This window comes from Dromiciops gliroides, chromosome 3, assembly GCF_019393635.1.
Source record: "Dromiciops gliroides isolate mDroGli1 chromosome 3, mDroGli1.pri, whole genome shotgun sequence".
Classification (NCBI taxonomy): domain Eukaryota; kingdom Metazoa; phylum Chordata; class Mammalia; order Microbiotheria; family Microbiotheriidae; genus Dromiciops; species Dromiciops gliroides.
This window is the reverse complement of record NC_057863.1, coordinates 266,622,385-266,640,704: the sequence shown is the minus strand read 5'-3', so window position 1 is coordinate 266,640,704 and position 18,320 is coordinate 266,622,385. Positions and strand designations below refer to the sequence as shown.

The following is an 18,320-nucleotide window of genomic DNA, read 5'->3' as shown; positions in this document are numbered from 1 at the left end:
CCATTCACAAAATAACTTGTTTAAAAATTTTCCATGGGAATGGGGATGGCAGTTGGGTAGACCTTTTATTCATTATACCATTATTTATTGCTAGTTTTACTGAATTATTGTCCAAACATATGTTGAGCCCTTTCAAGTTACCAAGGAGATATAGATGCTGAAGATGGATACCTGCTTGTCAGGATGATAATCCTCTAGCATGTTTCTCTTTGTCCCTCAGGGAGTTAATGTTCATATGGACTTATTCAGCTAGACTATGACTGGCAAGCAAGCTTTCCTATCTTGAGAGAAAGGACAGAATTTATAGTTCATGAGAGCACCTGAGAATATAAAGCTGAGCCTGAGTTCATCAGTTATCAGATGAGGTTACTATTTTAGGGTTCTGGGGAAGGAGCATTAGTATGTTTCCTGCATAGAACAACTGCTTCTCCATAATTATCTAGGTCTTTGTGGTCTAGAACATAACAAGTCCTTCTTTAAATTGTATGAATGCTAGAAAAAGATAAATTCTTAACCCATCCCATTCAGTTCTTCCCATATAGCTATACTATTTAATTGACTTCATATTCTTTTTAGGCCTGCCATTTCTTTCTTTGAGGGAGGGGAAGTGAGGGGATTAGATTTATCGAACATTGATAACAGGGTGTTTAAATTTCCCACTATTTTTTTGTAAGGGCATAAGATTTTCCTTTATTACTTGGGGGGGGGGGGCAGGCAGGGCAATGAGGGTTAAGTGATTTGCCCAGGATCACACATCTAGTTAAGTGTCAAGTGTCTGAGGCCGGGTTTGAACTCAGGTCCTCCTGAATCCTGGGCCAATGCTTTATCCACTTCACCACCTAGCTACCCCGCCTTTATTAATTTTGCTAGAGAATTATGTTAAGACTGGTATGCTCTCATTCTGAAAAAAAAGCCACAACTTTTTGTGGTATATGAATGTAATGGAATACTATTGTGCTGTAAGAAATGATGAGCAGGCAGATTTCATAAAAACCTGGAAAGACTTAAGTGGACTGATGCTGAGTGAAGTGAGCAGAACCAGAACATTGTACCCAGGAACATTGTGCAATGATCAATTGTGTTACACTTAACTCTTCTCAGCAATATAATGATCCAAGACAACTCCAAAGGACTCATGATGGAAAATCTTTTCCACATCCAGAAAAAAAAGAACAATGGATTCTGAATGCAGATTGAACCATTCTACTCTTTTTTTTTTTTTTAAGGTTTTTCCCTTTGGTTCTGATTCTTCTTTCACAACATGAATAATGCAGAAATATTTTTAATGTGATTATACATGTATAACCTATATCAGATTGCTTTCTGGGGAAAGGGGAAGGAGGAAATTTTGGAACTAAAAATCTTATGAAAACAAATGTTGAAAACTATCTTTAATTGTAACTGGAAAATAATAAACTATTTTATGATTAAAAACAACAAAAAACCCACAACATTTATCACAATATATCTTTTAACAATTCTCTCTGGTTTGAATATATCTCCATCTCTCTCTCTCTTTCTCCCCCCCCACACACATATATACCTCTATATCATTACTGCTGCTACTATATTTCATAATAGCTACTTTATGATATATTTTAGACTGGCCTTTCATTTTGAATCCATTTGGGTTTGGGGGGGAATTAAATGTGTTTCCTGTAAGCAACAAATTGTTAAAATCTGCAAACCCATCCTCAGACACTTGACACTTACTAGCTGTGTAACCCTGGGCAAATTAATTAACCCTCATTGCCCTGCAAAATGATAATAATAATAAAAAGTAATAGTAATAAATTTTTTTAAAATTAAGTTTTAAAAAATTGTTAAAATCTGCTTTTTAGTCCAAAGCATCTTAAACTGTGGGTTGTGACCCCAAATGGAGTCGCATAACTGAATGTGGGGGTCATGAAAAATTTAACAAGAGTAAAAAGTTACATCTACCTATTTTAAATACCTATGTAACAGGGGTCATGTAAAAATTTCTCAGGTGAAAAAGGGTCACAAGTGGAAAAAATTTAAGCAGCCTTTATCTATATGTATGTATTCTTATAATTGTTAGGTTTGACTTTAGATAATATCTGAAAGAAATAACATACTTTGTTCTAAATAAACTTCCTTCCTTTTAAATTACTTACTGTAGGTTCCTTCAACTTGGATTTCCTTTACATCAAAGATGGGGACTTTGCATGAAGATTACCTGGTTGGGGGAGGGTGGTTTCCCAACCAATTCTTCCTCCTGGTTTTCTCCCTTTTCTTTCCCTTAGTCAATGCAATGCCCCAAGGGTTCTCACACTGTTAGCAAAGAGCTTACTTTGGTTGTTTTAAAATTTTATCTTTTTGTGTTGTCTCTGCAAAGCACACCAACTTTCACTGGATATATAATCTGTTATTCACTATCCATCCTAAATTTTATAAATATGGTATTCCAACTTCCATGATCCATCACAGTTCTTGAAAAGTCTGCTATTGTTTTAATTATTATTTCTTGATAAGTGATAGCTTTGCTTCTTCTAGGAATGCATCTGTATAGCTTTAGAGCTTAACTATGACATATCTAGGCATTCTAAATCTTCCTCTTGAGATCTTTGTTAATTTAAATCTTTTTCTCTCCCTTATTTTGCCCTATTGATCACTTTCTGACTCCCTCCCCTCTGATGATGGTTTCTTTGGGGTCTAGATCTCAAAATGCCTCAGCCTCTTCCCATGGTGGGCAATTTATGGTTCACCAGCCTCAATCTCTGTCCCAAGTGACTTATGAAGAGTCAGAACTGGTCTCAGCTAGATGCTGGGCTCTTTCCCTCATGTTTAGTGTAGTCCTGCATAGTCTACCATATACACTGTCCTATCTCTATTCCCTCTGTTCTTCAGTTCTCTAGACTGGTAATTCGGAGTGCTGCCATGCTAGTGCTACAGCAGTCTCAGACAATTTCTGTCATTTGGAGTTTATATCTAGGAGTCATGTGAGGATAGTTTGAACTCACACATGTCATGCTCCTTTTCCTCTGTTCCTCCACTCTCCTGCAGAGATCTCCAACACACAACACTATTGCAGAACCAGCTAATGAAGGCCCAGAAAATATCTTTGGTTTGAAGCCTGGATCTCCCCCACATTAGAAGGAGAAAGAGGAGCCCAGAATGTAAGGTTGTGGTTTTTTGCAAGTCCATGGGTCAGGTGACTAATTCAGCCTTGTTGCTAGTAGTGTGGTAGGTAATAGGGAAGGGAGTGATGAGTGAGCTCAAGATAGGCATTAGTTCATAGCTTGTTGTGTTGTTTTTTTCCCCTTAACCTTCTTATGTCTTCCTGATGTCATAGAACTTGGAGGAAAATGAAGTAACTTTATCTTTGGGCCATACTTTCTGCTTTGGAGAGGTCTGAGAGATCAAGATGATCAGAAAAAGTGTCTAGTCCTACATCTTATTGGTCATATCTGTTGTTCAGTTTTTTCAATCATGTCCAACTCCTTGTGACCCCATTTGGGGTTTTCTTGGCAAAGATACTAGAGTCATTTGCCATTTCTTTCTCCATCTCATTTTACAAATAAGAAAACTGAGGTAAACAGGGTTAAGTGACTTTTCCAGGGTCATACAGGTAGCAGATTTGAACTTGAGTCTTCCTAACTTCAGGCCTGGCACTCTATCCACTGCACCACCTAACCTCCCCCTGGCCATTATGTACAGCTGAATTTCCCCTCACCCCCCCAAAATTCAAGTCTATATTGGTAATTCGAACAATGCCTTACTTGTCTATGTCTCCTACTGAACTTCCTTCTGCTTTCTTGGAGATTTTTTAATGACTTATTGATACTCTTTTCTTCCACTTCTTCATTTTAAAAAGTATCATATTATCACTATCCTCATGTTCTACAAGTTCTTCACCTTCCTGATCTCTCCCCTGCCCCTCAAAAAAGGGGGGCGGGGTCTGGTACAGTAGAAAGAAGAACTGTATCTGGAGACAGAGGTGGTTGTTGTTAGGTCATGTCCTATTCTTAGTGATCCCTTGAAGTACACCATGCCAATAGTGTCCATAGGATTTTCTTAGCAAAGGTACTGAAGTGGTTTGCCATTTCCTTCTCCAGTAGATTAAGGCAGAGGTTAAATGACTTGTCTAGGGTCACATACCTAGTAAGTATCTGAGGTCAAATGTGGGCTCAGGTCTTCCTGATTCCTGGCCCAGCACTCTATCCACTGAGCAACCTAGGTGCCACCAAAGACAGAGGACCTGGATTGAAATCCCACCTCTGATACCTGTGTGACCTTACACAACTCAATCTCCTTAAGCAGATCTCAAGTTGCTCAACTATAAAATGAGTGGGCTGGACTGTGAGGTCTCTTCCTGCATTAAACTTAAGATCCTTGCCTAATAACAAATAAGTCACACAAAACAAATACACACATTGACTGTTTCTGAAAGCATATGCTTCATTCTAAAACATTAGTCCATAACACTGCCAAGAGATAGGAGGCAAGATTCATCCTCAATTGATATTAATATTTATTGTTTTTCTTAATTTTTATTTGCAATGCTATAATCACTATGTACCTGATTCTTCTGCCTCCACTTACTTCACACTACATCAACTCCTACATATCTCCTCAGGTTTCTCTGAATTTGTCCCATTTTATATCTCTTAAAGCACAATAATATCATACTGCATTAGGGATTGCAGAAATATGGTGATATGTTAATAAGACCTGGAGGAGACTAGAACCACCAAAAACCCAGTAAAATTCCAAAAATGCACCACAGGGAACAATGATAAAGTTACAAGTTACTCCATCCTGTCCAGAAAAGCACAAGAGACTGTCAGCCTCCACAGAAGCAGAGGGAAGACATATTGAAGGTGAAGCACACAAGCAGCATAGAATCAGAGCAAGAGATGGGGTCAGATGAGCATCCAGATAGCTCATCATCTAAGTAAGATCATACTCAAGGAGAGAAAAAAAGGAAAAAAACATTAAAAGTATATGACCAGGTTTGGGGTAAGGTGAAGAAAACAGAGAAAATAAAGAAGAAATAGATCCCTTAAATTATAAATTTTTAGTAATAAACAAATTCATCTTTCACCACCTTCTTTAAAAAGAATATGGCAGGGAGGAAATAAAGAAAAAAATACAAAAAGACAGGAGGGAAGCAAATAGGGTATTAGCTACATAACCATGAATGAGAATGGAGTGAATTTACCTATAAAATGAAGAAACTTTCAGAATGTATTAAAAAGCAGAATTAAACAATAAATTGTATATAAGAAACAAATGTGAAATTTTGCAATTCACAGAATTAAAATAAAGGGGTAGAGGAAAAGCTATTTTGCCTCAGGTGGATTAAAAAAACTAGGGTAGCAATCATTATTGCAATTATGTGTGAAAATGTATATTATAAAAAGAACAAAGCAGGCAAACTACATTATGCTTACAGGTACCATAAATATTGAAGAAATATAAATATTTAACATATGTATACCTAATTCCATAGAATCTAAATACTTAAAGGAATAGATAACCAAATTGAGAGAAACAGACAAACTATACTAGTTGGAAATCTTAATATACTTCTTTCAGACCTAGACAAATCTAACAAAAGAATAAACACAAGATAAAAGTTAAGGGCCTGAAAAAACTTTTTAAAAAGTTAACAGGGGGAGGCTAGGTGGCACAGTGGATAAAGCACCGGCCCTGGATTCAGGAGTACCTGGGTTCAAATCCAGCCTCAGACACTTGACACTTACTAGCTGTGTGACCCTGGGCAAGTCACTTAACCCCATTGCCCCTCAAAAAAAAAAAGTTAACAGATAAAATTCTGGTAGTTCTTAAATGGGAATAAAAAAAACTATAAGTATTTCTTAGATAATCATGGAAACTTGACAAAAACTTTTATGCCATATATCAGCATCACATAAAAATGACAAAACAGAAACATTCAAATATAATTTAGTGATTACAATGTATAAAATTATATGCAATAAAGGACCTTTGAAGAAAAGATGAAAATTAAATGGAGATTAAATTTTTTAACCCTAAAAAACTGTCAGATAAAAAAATCATAAAAACAGTAGTTTCTTGTTTTTAAAAGAAATTTTCATTGAGAAAATAACAACAATGAGAAAACACGAAAAATTTCCAAAGGCAGTCAAAACAATCCTATGGGGAATATTTTATATATCTAAGCCTTTTTATCAACAAAAGAAAGAACAGAACAATGAAGTAGGTGTGCAATTTTGAGGTGGGGTGGAAGGGAAACTAGATAAGCACTAAAATTCTGAAGATCAAAGAAGAGATGAGCAAAACTAAAACTAAAAATAACATTAAATTTCTAAATAAATCTAAGTTTTGTAAAGAAAAAAAGTAAAATTGAGGAACAGTCTGATTTTAAAAGAAGGAAGAAAACCTAACAGGGTTTATATATACATAAATAATGAACAAAGAAAATTCAGGAAAAATGAAGATAAAATAAGTGTCAGAAATTATTTTGCTCTCATAGATAGTGTGAAGGGGCCTCCTAAACTTGTTTTCTTTAGTTGCCCTATTTTCTGAAGATGAGGCTGCTACTGAACTAACATTATAGTGATCTTTTGCAAAAGAACTCTGTTAACCTCTCAGTGTGCCCTTGAAGCTGAATCAATTGCAAACCTGGCTCCAGCCAGTCTAATCCAGACAGACAAACTGTGTAGCTGAGACCCTTTCAGATGAGCAGAATATCTTCCATGGCCTGGCAGTTACCAACCGCTCCTGCTGCCTCTCACTTCTCCTCCTCAACTCCTCACCCTGCCCTCCCATGAGACTTCCCATTCTGTTGTAACCCTTAAACACCCAAGGTTGTAGCTACATTGCTGGTTTCCTTTGTGCTCTGTACAAGAGGGGACCCAGCATGCATGTCTCTGCTTTCTAATAATAATAAATTTATGATAATTATTAGTAGTAAGTGTCTGAGGACAATAATTAAATTATTATATTATTAAAATTTTTAATTAGATGTTAAATAATGAAATAAATTACTACTCAAGTCCTTTGGAGTTATAACTGGTTGACAATGCTAAAACAACTGATAACTTAGAAGAAATTAATGGCTATTTATAAAAATAAAAATACCTAAATAAATAGAAGGCATCCTCCCAAACATTTTTTTATAGTAGAAACATGGTTTTGATAATTAAATCAGGGAGAGAGAAAGCAGACAATCAAAACCACAGACCTCTATAACTAATAGGCACACCGAAATATGAAATAAAATATTATCAAAGTGTTAAAAATATATTTTTAAAGTATACATTATGACCACATTGAATTTATACCAGGAATGCAGTGTTGGCTCAATGTTAGGAAAACTATAAATATTATAGACCATATTAGTAACAAAAAAATAATAAAAACCCCAGGATTATATTAACATATCAATGGATTTTTGCCAAAATCTAATAGTGGTTTCTTTTTTAAACAAATAAATATTGGAATACATAGGACTAAATGGGCTTTTCCTTAACATAGTAAGTAGTATCTATCTAAACCCAAGAGCCAACCAACATTATATGTAATGGAGAAAACCTAGAGTTCTTTCCAATAAGATCAAGGATAAAACAAGGATGCCTATTATTACCTCTATTACATAACAGTGTTACAAATGCAAAATATAGCCAGAAGACAAGAAAATGAAATCACAGGAATGAGCATAGGCAAAGATGAAACAAACTATTACTTCTGCAGATTATATGATGTTCTATCTAAAAACCTTAAGTCAAATCAAGTCAACAAGCATTTATTAAGCACTTACTTAATGCTTCCAGACATTATAAGTAACAGGGGTATAACGAAAGGCAAAAAAAACCAGCCCCTGCTCTTTTTTTTTTTTTTTTTACGGGGCAATGGGGATTAAGTGACTTGCCCAGGGTCACACAGCTAGCAAGTGTCAAGTGTCTGAGGCCGGATTTGAACTCAGGTACTCCTGAATCCAGGGCCGGTGCTTTATCCACTGTGCCACCTAGCTGCCCCAGCCCCTGCTCTTAAAGAGTTCACAATCTACTGTGGAAGACAACATGCACACAGCCATGTACGAATGAGAAATGTATAGGATAGATTATCTTAGATGGAAGGTACTAAGATTTAGGAGAACTGAGAAATGCTTCTTGCAGAAGGCAGAACTTAGCTGAGACTTGAAGGAAGCCAAAAAGAGTCCAAAAGAATCCAAGAGTCAAGTAAAAATAGATTAAAACCATAAGTTTAAAATGTTGCAGTATATAAAATAAATCCACATATATATGAATGTAATGGAATACTATTGTGCTGTAAGAAATGATGAGCAGGCAGATTTCAGAGAAATCTGGAAGAATTTACATGAACTGATGCTGAGTGAGATGAGAACCAGGAGAACATTGTACACAGTATCAACAACATTGTATATTGATCAATTATGATAGACTTGATTCTTCTCAGCAATACAATGGTCCAAGATAGTTCCAAAGGACTCATGATGGAAAATGCTCTCCAAATCCAGAAAAAAAGAACTGTGGAATCTAGATGCAAATTGAACCATATTATTTCTGCTTTTTTTTGTTTTGTTTTTCTTTTCTGAGATTTTTCCCTTTTTCTCTGATTCTTCTTTCACAGCATGACTAATGCAGAAATATGTTTAATGTGACTGTACATATATAACCTATATCAGATTGCTTGCTGTCTTGGGGGAGGGGAGAAAAATTTGAAAGTAGAAATCTTATAAAAACAAATGTCTAAAACTATCTATACATGTAACTGGAAAATTAACAAAATACTTTTATGAGGGGCAGCTAGATGGCGCAGTGGATAAAGCACCAGCCCTGAAGTCAGGAGGACATGAGTTCAAATCCAGCCTCAGACACTTGACACTTACTAGCTGTGTGACCCTGGGCAAGTCACTTAACCCTCATTGCCCTGCAAAAAACAAAAATGAAAACAAAAACTTTTATGATAAAAAAATAAATCCACATAAATCATTAGAATTTCTCTATGTCATATACAGAATCCAGCAGGAAGCGCTAGAAAGGTAAATGCTTTTCAAAATTACAAAACATATAAAGGAACTATATAACTATAACTATAAAATACTCTTTAACTAAAGGAAAACCTAATTAAAAGGAGAAATCCTAATTACTCATGGGTAGCTATACTACTGTTGGAAAAAAAAAAAAGAAGACAATACAATTAATTTATTATTCACTCCTAGACCAATCAAGACAGCTAGGTGGCACAGTGGATAGAGTGGTGGGCCTGGAGTCAGGAAGACTTGAGTTCAAATCCAGATAGCAACACTTATTGGCTGCGTGACCCTGGGCAAGTCACTTACCCCTTTTTGCCTCAGTTTCCTCATCTGTAAAATGAGATGGGGAAGGAAATAACAAACCACTCTAGTATATTTGTCAAGAAAACCCCAATTAGGGTCACAAAGAGTCAGTCATTACTGAAAAACAATTGAACACCAACATACCAATCAAACTATGAAAAGATTATTTAATAGAGATAGATTCACAGAGTAGTGAAGAGCTCTAAATGCCATCATATGAAAGGCAACACAGTTCAGTGCAAAGAGCACTGGCTCATTTGGAACTATTCCCAAAGGGCTATAGAACTGTGCATACCCTGTGATCCAGCAATACCACTGCTAGGTTTAAATTCCAAAGACATCCCAAAAAAGAGAAAGACCTATTTGTACAAAAATATTTATAGCAGCTCTTTTTGTGGTGGCTAAGAATTGGAAATCAAAGGAATGTCCATCAATTGGGGAATGACTAAACAAACTGTAGTATATGATGGTGATGGAATATTATTGTGCTATAAGAAATGACAGAGGGCAACTAGGTGGCACAGTGGTTAAAGCGCCAGCCCTGGATTCAGGAGTACCTGAATTCAAATCCAGTCTCAGACACTTGACACTAGCTGTGTGACCCTGGGCAAGGCACTTAACCCCCATTGCCCTGCGAAAGGAAGGAAGGAAGGAAGGAAGAAATGACAAGCAGGATGACTTCAGAAGGGCCTGGAAAGATATGTGTGAAATGATGTATTGTGAAGTGAGTAGAACCAAGAGAACATTGTGCACAGAGACAGCAATACTATTTGATAAAGAACTGTGAATAACTTAATTATTCTCAACAGTACAATGATCCAAGATAACCCCAAAGGACTATTGATAAAACATACTACCCACCTCCAAAGAAAGAACTAATATTGATGGAATAGACTGAAGCATGCTGTATCTCACTTTCTTTCACTGTATTTCACTTTTTTTTCTTTTAATCAAGTTTTCTTGTACAAAATGACAAATATGGTCATGTTTTACATAATTATACATGTATAACCCATATCTGCTTGCTTGCTTGCTGCCTCAGGGAGGGAGGAGGTAAGGGATAAAAATTGTAACCCAAAACTATAAATAAAATTGTTTATTACATTGTTTTTAAAGAGCACTGGCTCTAGAATCAGTGGTCTTGGATTCACAAAAACATTTATCACCTATGTAATCTTAGAGAAGTCCCTTAAGCTTTCTAGGTCTCAGTAAAATGAGGGGATTGGATTAGATGACCACTGAGGTCTCTTTCAGCTCAAGATCATCGGTCCATAGATCTATGATCCTATAATCATAACTACTAAGAGGTGGAAATACAAAGGAACCCAAAGCCATCCTGCTTCTCCCAAAGTCATTGTGAGGTTTAGGGTTAAAGGACTTCATGACCCTCCACCTAAAACTTTAAATAATTTTTGCTATTTGGATTGGGAAATATAGAAAAAAATATGTTAAAATTTCCCACTTCCTATTTTACCTTGATTATGGAGAAATCATGTGAAAAAGCCTTCATTAATTCCTTTTTTTTTTTTTTTTTGGTGAGGCAATTGGGGTTAAGTGACTTGCCCAGGTCTAATAAGTGTCAAGTGTCTGAGTCCAGAACTCAGGTCCTCCTGAATCCAGAGCCAGTGTTCTATCCACTGCGCCACCTAGCTGCCCCACCTTCATTAATTCTTAGTAGGATCTAGAGAGTGGAAGTGTGTTTACCAGCACAACTTTTACCAAGTTTCTATTTCTTAGTGATGCAAGGATCAGTGAATGAGCATCATTAGTAGCTGACAGTCCTAGATCAGTAAAAGTGTCTAATATTAATGCTGTATTTGAGTTGCTGTTGTTTGGGTTGGGGGGGTGGGAGGTGATGGAAGATTGGAGTTATAAAATTGTACACAAATGCATGGTTGGTGTAGCAGTGAATTGGTATGGCCATTCTTGAAAGTATTCCTCATTATCCATCTTCAATTATATTTGGGTCAAGAATTGAAGATGGATAATGATTTGGGTCCAGAATTTAATAAGTCAAAAAACTGGGGAAAGGGAGGAAGTTAAATTTATGAAATTACACAACTGGATGTAATAACTATCTCTTATTAGAGGAGTATAGAATTTTTAGAGGTCACCAAAGTATTTTGTTTTGCTTGATTGCTTTTATTGGTTTGCAAGAAAGGGTTACATTGGTAGGGGATAAGAAAGCATGGCCCTGGAGAGGGGTAGTTATCAGAAAATGTCAGTGATACTAGAGAGAGGAGAGGAGAGGAGAAGAGAAAGAAGATACCCATCAATTGAGAAATGGCTCAACAAATTATGGTATATAAATGTAATGGAATATTACCATGCTATTAAAAAAATGAAGAAAGGAATTTCAGAAAAACCTGGAAAGATTTGTATGAAGTGATGAAGAATAATATAAGCAGACCCAGAAGAACACTGTATACAATAAAAAAATACTGTAAAGACAAAATCTTTGAAAGACTTAAAAATCTTGATAATGATCAACTATGAATTCAGAGAGCTGATGAAGGATATTACCCACTTCCTGACAAGTGATAGACTGAAGATATAGAACAGTATATACATTTGCAGTTAAGCCAATGTGAGAATTTGTTTTATTTGACAGAATATTTGTTATAAGGGTTTTCTTTTTCAAAGTGGGGGTGTAGGAAGGAAGATAATAATCATTAGTTGAAAAAAAAATGATCTAACACTGAGTAAAGAAGGTGAGGTTCCATCATGTGATACAAGTTAACGGAAGGGATTTAGGACTGATTCCATAGATCACAAGTGGATAGCACAAGCACTCAACTAGTATTCTAAAAATATTAAATACCATGGGGAAAGTCTTCAGAATGTTGGGTCAATCCTCTCTGGAGGATCTCTGAAAGAATATAGACAAAGGTGCAGAGGATGAGAATCAATCAATAAATCAAGAAACATTTACCATTTATTATGTGACAGGCACTATGTTGAGTATTGAAGAAGGAATACAAAAAGCAAATATACAAAACCAGTCCCACTCAAGCATCTTACATTATAACTGAAAAGACAACAAGGTCAATACAAGATGTAAATAAGCATAGGTTCATACAAGATACAGACAGAAAGTAACCTTAGAGAGCAAGGTTAAAGTGACTGGGGGTTCTGGAGAGGCTTCTGGTAAAATATGAGAATCTGATCTGAGTCTTGAAGGAAACCAAGGATTCCAGGAGGTAGAAGTGAGGGAGATCATTTCAGGGATGGGAGACAACAAAGGTACAGAGATGTGAAATGGAGTGCTGTGTGCAAGGAAAAGCAAGCTGGCTATTCTCACTAGACTGCAAAGAGTATGAGGGGGGGGAAAGTGTGAGAAAACTGAAAGATAGGAAGTATCTGGTTGTGAAAGGCTTATATGTGATCCCAGAGACACTAGAATTTATTGAGCAGAGGATAACGTGGTCAGACCTACAGTTTAGGAAAGTTGTGAGAATAAAAGAAGGTAATATTTTATTCTTTGCTTCTTTAAAGAATATTGCATAGCTTCTTGCATAAATCTTAACTATGATTTGACCTGGCTTGTCTCAAGAGAAAAAATAACTTGATGTTTTCATAAATCTCTCATTTCTAGCCAGTGTGTGTTCACATTTAACTAAAAAATGAGCTTTAAAATACACCCATGAATAAAACAGGCATTTTATTACTAAAATGTTAATTATGAAATGGATAAGAAAAATAAAATCAAAAGCCTTCAGTAATAAAGAAGAAAAAGGAGTAGCAGCTATAGTCAGGAAAGAATCGTATAATTTGTAACTGGTAGGAAAACCAAGTGGTCATTTTATTAGCTTCCTATTCAAAGCTTCACAAATCAATGCTATAATTTACACAAAAATCCAATGGCTATCTATACAATCAATTGTTTTGATTAATAAGAATTCTTTTAGGGAGAATTCAAGGTGGCTAATCACCAGTCTAACAGAAGTGAAGTGTGATTTAACTGGGCACAGAGTAAGAAGCAATTTTCAGACAAAATATCAGACCAGATTGTTACTTGTATAAAAGACAATTTCCCCTTCCCCACATCACTATTCTCTACCCATGTTGTATATTTTACTCTGAAATCATATGAACTTCTGCCAGGATCCGCTATCTAAAAGCTATTTTTAAAAAACTATTAAAATAATTTCTGAATAAAAAGCTGATAAATTCCAGTGTATCTGCACATGTCCTCCCTTTTTTTCCACTTCCTTGATATTAAAAAGTAACTTATAGGGGCAGCTAGGTGGCACAGTGGATAGAGCACCGGCCCAGGAGTCAGGAGGACCTGAGTTCAAATCTAGCCTCAGACACTTAACACTTATTAGCTATGTGACCCTAGGCAAGTCACTTAACCCCAATTGCCTCACCCCCCACCAAAAAAAGGGTAACTTATAAAAATAAGTCAAGGCTAGACAATAATAATAACCAGAAAAAAGCATGAGTAATTAATAGCTGGATCCCTTTAAACACAATAATAAAATTAAGGGTTTGGGGTTTTTTGCTTGTTTTTTTAAAAGATTCCACTATGGTTTTTAGGTTTATACTCCAAGTCAGTCAAATATATAAGGTGACATTCTATACTGTGTTGGCCTTTATTTTCCCTTCCAGTTTTCAGTACCAAAAACAAAAAGTACATTCCCTTTATTCTTAAATATCCATTCTATATCTGTGGAACATTCTTAATCTATAATATCGGCCCAATATTCCTCAACTGTCAATTTCTTACTACTTACAGCCAGGGTAAGCCTTGAAAATGCAAACCATTTCAAATATTAGTCTAAGAAAAACATAAATGGAAGGTAAATATGCTAGTGTTGTTGCTGTTGGGAGAGGCTGACAAATAATATAAAAGGCCTCTAGATTTTCTTGTGTTGAATTATTCATGTCCCTGTTCTACTGATACCTCTCCAATAATACAGATAGAGAAGAATAAACTCCACTGTGATTTTCCACCCATTTTTCCAAATTTACCTATTCTCCTCTAATCAACCAAACTAAATAAGAATGCTGAGTATTTATTAAACTCTAAAAAGTCTCTATGCATTGTATTTGTGGGTTTTCAGTTTTCTGAGAGAAAAAAAAATCTAAGCCATAACTCAACCTCATATATCTTCTACCTTCTACTTCTGCAATAGAAATTCTGATAGTAAAATTTCCTGTAAGTTGATTTAATTTCTATTGCAGAGGGAGGGAAAGATCAAGACAATCTGCAAGCCATTATGTGAAAAGCCTTGAAATTAAGTGCTTCCCCTTCAAGGTTCAATTATTATCTTTGATCTACTCTCAGATCTATTTCATTATCTGATTTAAATTACTCTCTAGTTCTTCTGGTACACTGATGGGCAGCTGGTGTACTATTTAAGTCCCTTAAGATGCCATGACTTCTTTATAAAGAATTTGGAAAATTTCACACTTAATGTTGCCCTATAGATTCTTTACACTGTATCCCTGCTCTCAAGGGCTATTTATATAATAAGGAATTATCTACTTTCAGCACAAAAACTGCATGAAACCATCATTCAAGGTAGACTTGGTAATCAACAATAACTCCAACTCTTTTCACTTTATTTTCCAATTTGTCAACTACTTTATCATCATCCAAAATGGTACAAAGTCATCATATTTTGTCCTCCTTATGTTAAACCATTCAGGTTAACATATGTCAATCCTTCTTGATGTAAGTCCTTTACCTAATGTGGTCTTTACCACTACTTTGTGTACCCCTGAACAGGGTATTTGGCCATTTCATGGTCAAAGCAATACCATAGACTCTCCTCTTCCTCCCATACCCCGACTTAGACTTTTTTCCTCCCTGTTGCAAACATGTATAGTCAAGCATATATATATATATGTATATGCACATATGTGTGTATGTATGTATCTCGTCCTGAACTTTGAGTCTTTCACCTCTCTACCAAGAGGATTTCTTTATACACTCCTCTTCATCATTTCTTACAGCACTAGAGTATTCCATAACACGTACACACCACAGCTTGTTGAACCATTCCACAATTGATACAAACCTCCTCAGATTCCCATTTTTGACACTTCATAAAGAGATAGAAATATTTTTGCACATCCTCATTTAGACTTTTGTCTTGGGCTAATCCTTCCTTTAATTCACTCTCAGTCTTATCCCCAATCTCCTTTCTCCCATTTCACTTCTACTTCCCCAGAGTGAAATGTATTTTTATATCTACCTCTGTATGTAAGGGTGTGTGAGTGTGTTTGTTTATATTCTTTTCTTCTTTAACCAGTTCAGAAGAGAGTGGCACTAAAGCATAAGCCACTCTCCCTCATCCCCTCCTTCCTGTTTGTATGGTTATTTATTTGTGCACCTTGATTATGCAAGATAAATTTCCCTAACTTTCCTTTCTCTCCTCCCACACTTTTAGTATATTCTTCTTCCCCTCTCTATTCTTCTCTTAAGATCATCAAGACATAAGAGAACAACTCACAGTCTTCATCTAATTAGACTCCTTCTCTGACCACCTGATAATAGGGTTGAAAGAGGATGCCTGTATTATCTCCTCATATTTTAATGTGAGCAGTTTATCCGTTTATTCTCTTATGATTGTTTATTTCATTTACCTTTTTTGTTTCTCTTAAGTCCTGTGTCTGATCTTCAAAGTTTCTACACAGCTCTGGTCTTTTAAACAGAAATGCTTGGAAGTCCTCTTTTATTAAAGGTTAATTTTATTCCCCCCTGAAGCATTGTACTCACTTTTGGTGGGTAAATTATTCTTGATTGTAAGCCTATATCCTTTGCCACCTGGAATATCATATTTCAAGGTCTCTATACCAATATACAGGTGGCTGCCAAATCACATGAGATCTTGACTCTGTACTTGAGTTCTTTCTTTGTGGCTCTTTGCAGTTGTTTTTTCTTTAACCTGAACATTCTGGATTTTGGTTATAATGATCCTAAGACTTTTAATTTAAGAGTATCTTTGAGGAAATGACAAGTGGATTTTACATCCATGTTGTCCTCTGGTTCTAAGGAACCTAAATAGTTTTAAGATCTTGAAATATGATTTCTAGACTATTTTTTGGTCACGGCATTGAAATATTCCAATGATTCTTAATTTTTTTCTCCCCAATCTCTTTTCTAGGTCAATTGTTTTTGATATGAGATACCTTGTTTTTTCTTCTACTTTTCCAGTCTTTATTTTAAACTTTAATTTTAATATTTTCTGGTGTATCATAGGTTTCTATTTGGTTCCTTCTAATTTTTAGAGTTTGTTGTTTGGGCAGTCTTTTATGTAACCCTCATGCAAAGCTTCTTTCTTCAAGAGCTCTCATTTCTTTTCCAATGTTTCCTCTAACTCTTTCTTTTATTAATTTTTTTAAATTCTCACTTAATCTCTTCCAAAAATTCTATTTGAATTTGTAACCATGTTATGTTTTTCTCTTAGGCTTTTCTTGTAGAAGTGTTGAAATGATTCTCTTCTTCTTTTCTTCTCTTCTCTTCTTCTTTTGTCTCTTAAGCATCCTTGTCACTATAACAGCTTTTTATAATGGGATTCTTTTTGTTTGTTTGCTCATTCTTCTAGCACCTACTTATTAACTTCGGATTTGATGTTAGGGTTGGGCTCTGTACACTTCTGGCAGAAAGGACTGTTGCTGATTTCTTAGGGGTGTTATTATTCCAGGATCTCAGGGAGAGGTATATGCAGGTCAAGGACCTGCAAGTTCAAAGTGCTCTGAACTAAGGAAAAGTATGACTGCATTCCCCTTGGTCTGAGATCAGCAAGTTCCTAACCTGGGTTTGGGTTTAATCAATAGTACCTTCTCACCAGGATTTTTAAAAGGAAAGAAGCAATTCAATCAATGGGAATTTTTAAAACACATTGCATGTAAGGAGTAATACTAGGCAATGAAGATACAAAATAAAAAATAAAAGAGTTCCTGTATTCAAGTAGCTTACATTCAATGAGGGAAAATGAATTGCATATACCTAAGTGTAGCCTACATTTTGGAGCAGAGGGACACTTGGAGGAACTATAACTTGTATCTCCCAATTAAGAGAAAGAGACTCAAGAGTCAAGTCGGAAAGAAGGGACTTGAGAGTTGACATGAGAGGAAGTGGTATGCTGAGAGATAAGCTACAATATAGCCTAACAGAAATTCAGCTTTTTCCCTACAGCTCTTCCAACATTTGTCATTTTCTTTTTTTATCATCTTTGCCAATTTGATAAGCATGAGCTAGATTCTAAGAATTGCTTAATTTGCATTTCTCTAATTTCTCTAATGCACTTGGAACATTTTTCATATAGCTATTGATAACCCGGATTTCTTCCCTAAGAACTCGTTGTTCATCATCTTAAACCACTTGTCAATCGGGAAATGATACTCTTTCTTATAAATTTGAATCTGTTCCTTATACATCTTTATCAGAGAAATTTACTGTAAAGATTTTTCCCAGTTGTTTTCCTTTTATTCTTAGCTTCATTAAACTTGTTTCTGCAAAATCTTTTATATAGTCAAAATTATCCATTTTATCTACTATGATCCTCTCTATTCCTTGTTTGTTCATTTTTTCCTACTCTGAGATCTGATAAGTAATTTTTTCCATGTTTCTCTAGTTTGTTTATGACATGACCCATTTAGAGTTTTCTTACTGATGCAAGGTAGGTGGACCTGTGAATGGGTACAACCATTGGCAAAGCAATTTGTACTTAGATTAAAAAAAAATCACCAAACAGTATATGTCCTTTGATCCAGCTATACCACTTCCAGCACTATACCAAAAGACATCAAAGAAAGAGGAAAAGGTTCTTTATAAATATTTTAAAATATTTATAGCAGCTCTTTTTGAGTGGCAAAGAATGGAATGTCCATCAATTGAGAAATGGCTGAATAAATTGTGGTGTATAAATATAATGGAGTATTTCTGGGCTCTAAGAAATAAGGAAATAAATGATTAAGATATGTATGAACTGAGTGATACAGAGTAAAATACAACCAGAAGAAAAATTAATACTATACAATATTATAAAAATGAACAATT

The 18,320-nt window shown here is 35.4% G+C and overlaps 1 protein-coding gene and 1 pseudogene across 6 annotated transcripts in view; both read right to left on the bottom strand.

Annotated features, from left to right (window-relative positions):
• Positions 1-18,320, bottom strand: part of TIAM1 (TIAM Rac1 associated GEF 1) — a 323,266-nt gene that overhangs the window by 218,610 nt on the left and 86,336 nt on the right. The window lies entirely within an intron of this gene.
• On the bottom strand, positions 14,570-15,059 carry LOC122748570 (annotated as a pseudogene).